The sequence below is a fragment of the Chelonia mydas genome, chromosome 3 (genome assembly GCF_015237465.2).
Source record: "Chelonia mydas isolate rCheMyd1 chromosome 3, rCheMyd1.pri.v2, whole genome shotgun sequence".
Classification (NCBI taxonomy): domain Eukaryota; kingdom Metazoa; phylum Chordata; order Testudines; family Cheloniidae; genus Chelonia; species Chelonia mydas.
Window position 1 is genome coordinate 171,722,017 of NC_057851.1, and position 7,954 is coordinate 171,729,970.

The 7,954-nt window shown below is 46.4% G+C and overlaps 1 long non-coding RNA gene across 1 annotated transcript in view; it reads left to right on the forward strand.

Moving 5' to 3' along the window:
• The first annotated feature begins 4,946 nt into the window (after window positions 1-4,946).
• The window catches only part of LOC122465216, a 32,430-nt gene continuing 29,422 nt past the window's right edge, over window positions 4,947-7,954 (forward strand). Inside the window, exon 1 of the long non-coding RNA XR_006289891.1 lies at window positions 4,947-5,016. This is a non-coding gene — a long non-coding RNA (uncharacterized LOC122465216). The remainder of the gene's footprint in view (window positions 5,017-7,954) is intronic.

A 7,954-nucleotide genomic window follows, 5' to 3' on the forward strand; every position in this document is an offset into this window, starting at 1 on the left:
AAGTCATGTGTTCCAGTCCCCTAAGCATTTTTGTTGCCCTCCGCTGGACTCTTTCCAATTTTTCCACATCCTTCTTGTAGTGTGGGGCCCAAAACTGGACACACTACTCCAGATGAGGCCTCACCAATGTCGAATAGAGGGGAATGATCACGTCCCTCGATCTGCTGGCAATGCCCCTACTTATACATCCCAAAATGCCATTGGCCTTCTTGGCAACAAGGGCACACTAAAAAAACCAAACTTTGAACAGCTCAGAAAATGGAATATTGGCTATTCTAAACAACTCCATGTAGTGAAGACAGAGTGGAGCTGCTTGGAAAACTTCAACAAACTGAGATGTTTTTTGACTCTTTAATTCTGTATCAGGATCAATTTTTCCTTGGGACACAATATTATAGAACACAACATATTTGATAATGCACTGTGCCTGATCGTCTCTTGCATACACCTGTTTTACACCATTCTCCATTGATTTCAGTGGGTCTACACCTGATTCAAACCAGGTGAGAGGAGAATAGGTCTCTGTGCATTTATTGAATTAAATGACCAAGTCGTTGCTTTTCTCATGTAAAGTCCAGATGCCCAGCATGTCTAATCACACAAGGGCTTACATTTAATCATGCCAAATGCACCGGGTTATTTGTATTGCAGTAGATACCGAGAGTTCCCAAATGAGATTGGGGCCCCATTGTGCTAGACACTCCACAGGGTATACAACAAGAGTCTGATCAAAAGCCTTGCTGAGGTCACAATGGGAGGCTTTCCATTGAGTGCAACAGGCTTTGGATCAGGCCTGCAAGGTGCTGTGCACCTTAGCTCCAGTCCAGTAAAATACTTACAGTTAAGTATATACATATGAGTAGTTCCATTGACTTCAGCCTACAGGAAATGAGTTGTGGTCTCAGTCTAGTTCCAACATGACTGGAGTCTATATCAAACAAGCACACACAAAAATCACTTCCTCATTAGCACTGTCAGTAGAAAGACAAGGATTGAATAGGCCTGGAGAGCAAATCCCTAGTGTGGCTTCTCCGGAATAGTGTGGAGACAGGCTAAAATACTGGTGTGGGGAAAGCTTCCATTGCAATTGCTACACATGACCTACAGATAAAGAGTACTCTGTCCTTCAGGGTTGTAGATCCTGCCTCTTTCAGTAAATGGGACTAAGGCAAAGTATTGGAAAACTGCCTATAGGATCTGGAATTTTAAGATGCAAGTTAGGAGTGGACCTTGCAGAGGGATCGAATGAGAAACACATTCTTAGCCAATATTAATGAATTGATTTCAGTGGCAAGGCACCTGCTTACTTCAATGCTGACTTTCTTACAGTCCTCCTCTAGTCACTGGGCATAGATACAAAGAAATCTGCCTTACCCCAGCTCTGATTCTGGACAAGACTCTTACAGTGGGAAAGAAACATTGGAACTTTCACTGAAGACCACCCTGTCCGTAAGCAAACCGCTGTAGTAAGTGACTGCTTTAAAATAGTTCTATAATTTCCAATGCAATTTTGAGTGTTCTGTAAAGACAATCTATATCAGACAACTGCTTTTTCACCAGTCCCTCAAATCTGTTAAGAGATGGCCTCCAAGCCATACAATTCTGAGCCATATAAAGACAGGAACCTTCCTAAAGCTGAGGGGAATTAGTCCTGGGGTCCTAACTGAGGCTCATTTCTGTGAGAGAGTCAAGGTGGGTGAGATAGTATCTTTTTCTTGGAACAACTTCCATTGGTGAAAAAGACCAGCTTCCAGTGTACAGAGAGCTCTTCTTCATGTCATTTCTATGTAAGTCAGGGGGTGAGTGCGGAGCTGTTGAGATGGTGTACGTTCTGGATCTACTGTAATGATGTAAAATCTACAGAGAGAGAATGGATTCTGCATCTGACAAACATGCGCAACAGATAAATATGAAGTAAAAACCAGTTACAAACTAACAGATTTGTATTTGTGTATGCCGTTTTATTTGTAGCCATGTTGGTCCCAGGATATTAGAGAGACAAGGTGGGTGAGGTAATTGTCTCTCTCGATTTTTATTTACTAAACTTTACAAGTCTTTGACCACTAGAGGGCATTCTTTTATTTTATAGCATGAAACTGACACTAATCAGCTTGTTTGCAGTATTGCTGTAGCCCAGACCTGAAAAAGAGCTCTGTGTAAGCTTGAAAGCGGGGCTCTTTCACCAACAGAAGTTGGTCCAGTAAGAGATATTACCCACCTTGTCTCTCTACTAACCAGGTTGTAACTTAAAACAATTGAGGCGAGAAGGTTTGGGATTGCTCTGGGTGCTATAACTCAACTCATTTCTTTATTGTGCCCTGGAGGTTCAGGGCACTAGCAGTCCACAGCTGGTCATTGCATGTCCTGGGTGAGTGTGTGAATATATAAAATGTGAAAACAAATGTCAATACAGCTTTGAGGGTGCACAGTCATGAAAATGAAACAAGGTTCCTAGAGCAATGTTAACTCAGTTGCTTTACACATCCTGTAGACTTGTGTATGAAATCTCTCTCCTGAAAACGGTCCTAGATTTGTATTCCTAGTTCTGCTAATTTAGGGGTCTAATTCAAAGCCCACGGGAGTCAATAAGAGTCTCTCCACTGACTTCAGTGTGACCTTTGGATCAGGCTTTTGTGACAAGGTGAAGCAATGGCCTGAAAAGGGTTAAGAGATCCCCACTGACCATTTGAACAGTATGTGGCCCAGGTCAAGATGGGGGCTCTTAACCAAGAGAGCCAGATTGCAGTCCTCCAGACTGGAGCGCTAGGAGAAGACCCGATCCCAGTTTGACCCCCGGGGGCTTTGGAGTGACAAAAGGGCACGGGCTGCATAAGCCTTCCCACATGTGGCATGCGAGTGCTATCGACCACCCCTGACCTAAGGGAGGGCGTGAAACTGGAAGGGCGTAAAACTGGAAGGGCCTGATGTAACTCCCACCAAGGAATGGGAGAGATGCTGGGGCATCCATGGGAATGTTGGTCGGTTCAAACTTCCCCAGGTCACCGGCTAAAGTGACCCCGCTCAGTTCAGTCTCGAAGGGGGGAGAGATGTGATGAAGTCGGACTGTTCTTAATGTTTCCTCTGAATATTGTGGGGATGCCTCAGTTTCCCCTATGCAGTTCTTAAGTATCTAGGTGGTGGGATAAGGGTGTATGATCATTGCAGAGCCCTAGAGGGCAGGTGTGTGCAGGGGTCTGGACACAGAGAATGGCCAACACCCTGTTTCCTGGCAACTGATGGCCTGGCCCTTCCCCCCTGCAAGGTGAGAGCTAAAGGGTTGGAGAACAAAGGAATCAGGTGACCTCCTGGCCCGGGGAAAGGGACAAAGCCCAGGGGAGGAGGGTCTGGAGAGAGTTTCAGTTTGGGGCTGGCTGGGGAGGAGCAATGAAGTGCAGACGTGGTTGTCTGGGTCACTGCCCCCCCAAAATGGATCCAGCTGAGGGATCCTGTTCTCTGCACTTACAAGTTCTGTTTTAGACCATGTTCCTGTTGTCTAATAAACCTTCTGTTTTACTGGCTGGCTGAGAGTCACGTCTGACTGCGAAGTTGAGGTGCAGGACCCTCTGGCTTCCCCAGGACCCGGCCTGGGCGGACTCGCTGTGGGAAGCACACGGAGGGGCAGAGGATGCTGAATGCTCCGAGGTCAGACCCAGGAAGGTGGAAGCTGTGTGAGCTGTGTGTCCTGAAGACAGTCTGCTCACAGAAAGGAGACTTCACCAGAGTCCTGCCTGGCTTCGTAGGGAGCAGTTCCAGAGCATCGCCCGGGGACTCCATGACAACTGGTGGGTGGCTGGGAGAGGTCTCTAAGGAGGAACAAGGATCCTGCTGGTGAAGGGGGAAATTTTTGTGGATTGGATTGGAAGGGGAAAACTTCTGTGCATTTGATTTATTTTGTTCTTTATTTTTAAACAATAAATTGTGCCCTGAGGCAACGGCCTTTAGAGGACTTGGGTGTAGTGTTCACTTCCCATCCCTGGCTGGGGAAACAGCCCAGCCATGTATAGCGCTAGACCACTCCCTGTTCAGTTTGCCCACTTATAAAAGGGGGATGGTGCTTACCTGCCTCATACACGTACTGAGACTTGACCACTCATGTTTGAAAAGTACTCTGAAATCCCCTGGCGGCAAGCACTATGGAAGTGTGAAGTATAGTTATATTTCCCTTCTCAGTTTTAAGCCCTTAGACTCAGCTCCCTAAGGTATTTAAGTGCCTAACTATCTTTTATGGATACAGGCGTTAATTATTTGCCTGTTTTCGGGATGGGCTAATTTTGTTAAAAGCTGAGAAGAGGGAAAATATAAGAATACGTAATATTTTTCTCTTTCTGGAAGAGGCAAGAAGTCATTCAGGGAATACAATCCATATGATCAGTGAACTTCATGGGTTAGCGAATGGAACATTACAGCCCTATACACCCTCTGAGCAAAGATTTTAATGAAACGATCACTAGTGGGAATAGCCGCAACATAAAAATGCCCTTGGGAACCACACCAGTAAATTATTCTCACAATGCCATAGACTTGCATGAGACAGATGGACATGTCCTTTCAGCAAGAAATTTACAATCCAAGGGCACTCGGCAGGAAGGACACAGCAATCTGCAGGGTTGGTCTCATGTTACACCTCACACAGAAGGGACTGTCAGAGGGTGCGCATGAGAGACTTGCGAAGGAAGAAGGTTCAAAGATAATGATATTTGTTTCATACATAGCTCACTGGCTTTAAAAAAAACACTTAATGGTGTAGTGTTTGCATTGTTTGAGAACAAAGTCTGTCGTGATGGCAGCGGTGGGGGAGGGGTTGTCAGGGTTGGAAGGCAGGACTGATACCATGACAACAAAACAGAGATTGTAATGAGACATCCACCTAACAGTGATACAAACATCACAAGCTCTGCCCTTCAGTTCAGCCCCTTTTCCCTAGGCTACGAATACCTTTATTGTCAGGCTGATCCCAGGAGAGTTTGCTGCCACAGTCTCTCACTGCGGAGCTGCTGTTCCCAGCACTGCTGAGAGGTAGGCAGGCTGCTGGAGACCGTGCTCTCCTCTAGACATGATTAAGGCTATGATTGAGTCACGGGTATTTTTAGTAAAAGTCACGGCCAGGTCACAGACAATAACCAAAAGTCATGGCCAGTGACCTGTCTGTGACTTTTACTAAAAATACCCCTAAATAAATCTCAGGTGCTGGGGGCAGGGGTGCTCCAGTGGACGCTGCTGCTCCTGGGGGTGGGGGTGGCCCAGGGCACTGTTGCTGTCGCTCCTCTGGGTTGGGGTGCGGCCCTTGGCCCTGCCGCCACCACTGCCTCTCCTCCAGGCAGTCCGTGTCCCCGCCGCCGCCACTCCTCCAGGCAGTCCGTGTCCCCGCCGCCACCGCCGCCACTCCTCTGAGCCGGGGGGCAGCCCGTGGCCCCACCACCACTGCCACCGCTCATCCAGGCAGCCCGCCACCGCCGCTGCTCCGGGCGAGGAGAGGCCCAGGGCCCCGCCACCGCCGCTGCTCCGGGCGAGGAGAGGCCTGGGGTGCCACTGCCGCTCCGGGGCAGCACCTGGGACCAGTTGCCTGGGATTGCCGGAGCAGCGGCTGGTGCAGCTGGCCCCAGGGCCGCCCCAGCTGCTCGGGCAGCCCTGGGGTCAGCCACACCAGCCGCTGCAGCTGTGGAAGTCCCGGAGGTCCCGAAGAGTCACAGAATCCGTGACTTCCATGAAAGACTCACAGCCTTAGTCATGATTAATCTTTACTTGCGCCTACCATCTTTCGTTTTCCCTTGCTGCTTGTCTGCTTCATTCCCCAGGCTGCATAACTGTGTGCACTAACACACTGGTCTTTCTTTGGCTAGGCCCCTTCCGTAGCTGGACCTGTTAGCAATTCTTTCCTTGCTGTACCTGTAAACTGCTACAGGTGAGCAAATCCAGCCTCATTGGGCTCTGCATGACTCTGGAGTCCACCCCCACAGAGCAATTTGCATGATCAAAGCCTAAAGCTCTTCCCTTCCTCTACCTGATGCACTCAGTTTATTTCATATTGCTGGCGGGCTTTTCCCCTGTGTGCCTCTGCTGTGTCCACTCCCTGGCTTGTTCAAAGAGCATTTAAAAAGGAAATTCCTCTTTTAAACACTCTCTCTTCTCTGCAGTGGAAATAACTTCCAATAGCTCTTGACAAGGGCTAATCAGAAAGGACTATTTCAAGTTTCTAAGGAAACCTTCCTTATCACCACCTCAGGTGGTTTCCTAGATGACCACAAGATGAACTGATAGACAAAGTGGGTGAGATAATATCTTTTTTTAGACCAACTTCTGTTGATGAGAGAGACAAGCTTTTGAGCCAAACTGAGCTCTTCTTCACCAACAGAAGTTGGTCCACTAAAAGATATTACGTCACCCACTTTGTCTCTCTATTATCATGTCTCAAGTAGGTAGAACACCAGCCCAATAGAAAGCAGATGCAATCATGAATTGCCCATGCCCACTGACATAACTTCTTATAAAAAGGGAAATAAGGACAACCAGGGGAATTACAGACCAGTCAGCTTAACTTCTGTACCCGGAAAGATAATGGAGCAAATAATTAAGCAATCAATTTGCAAACCATCTAGAAGATAATAAGGTGATAAGTAACAGTCAGCATGGATTTGTCAAAAACAAATTGTGTGAAACTAACTTGATAGCTTTCTTTGACAGGGTAATAAGCCTTGTGGATGTGGGGAAGCGGTAGACATGGTATATCTTGACTTTAGTAAAGCTTTTGATACTGTCTTGCATGACCTTCTCATAAACAAACTAGGGAAATGCAACCTAGATGGAGCTACTATAAGGTGGGTGCAAAACTGGTTTGAAAACTGTTCCCACAGAGTAGTTATCAGTAGTTCACAATCATGCTGCAAGGGCAAAACAAGTGGGGTCCTGCAAGGATCAGTTCTGGGGCCGGTTCCATTCAATATCTTCATCATTGTTTTAGATAATGGCATAGAGAGTATACTTACAAAGTTTCAGAGGGATAACCATGTTAGTCTGTATCCACAAAAACAACAAGGAGTCCGATGGCAACTTAAAGACTAATAGATTTATTTGGGCATAAGCTTTCATGGGTAAAAAACCCACTTCTTCAGATGCATGGAGTGAAAATTACAGATGCAGGCATAAATATCTGACACATGAAGAGACAGGAGTTACTTTACAAGGGGAGAACCAGTGTTGACAAGGCCAATTCAATCAGGGTGGATGTGGTCCACTCCCAATAATTGCCGAGGAGGTGTCAATACCAAGAGAGGGAAAAATCAGAGGCATATTGCTTTTTCATAGATGAACTATTGTGATCAAGGGAAACCAATACCTTCTTGTTCTTATTGATCCATTCTCTAAGTGGGTGGAAGAATTTCCCTTTAAGGTAAATACTGCAAACCACAGCTACAATTTTGGTGGAACAAATCTTATCTCATTGGGGACTCCCTGCTAGGGTTGAGTTATACAGAGGAACACATTTTACTGGGCAAGTGTTCCAAACATGCTTACAGCTGTTGGGAATGCAACAAAATGTGCACATTCCATATAGACCTTAATCATCAGGGATGATAGTGTCAACAAATCACACCATCAAATTAATGTGGAAGCTGGTGGATGTCAATGGATGCAATTGGGATACCCTGATTCCAATCATTTTAAGGGCACTCAGAACAACTCCAGCTGCCTCCACAGATCATACACCCTTTGAGGTGATGACTGGCAGAACTATACGAATGCCACCTTAATAGTATACCATTCAGCATGTATTTTTGACAAGTTTTCACACCCTTTTTATGGTTTATGTCCCACCCTCCAATCCCATTTCCAGTCATGTACATGTTTGGTGCTGTCTGCCATTTTGAAAAAAAAAATGTTTGTAAAGGGAATGTTAGGGGTGCTTATGTGCATGTGTTTCGACATGTTTGGCTGGGTTTTGAGAGAAAACCTGAAG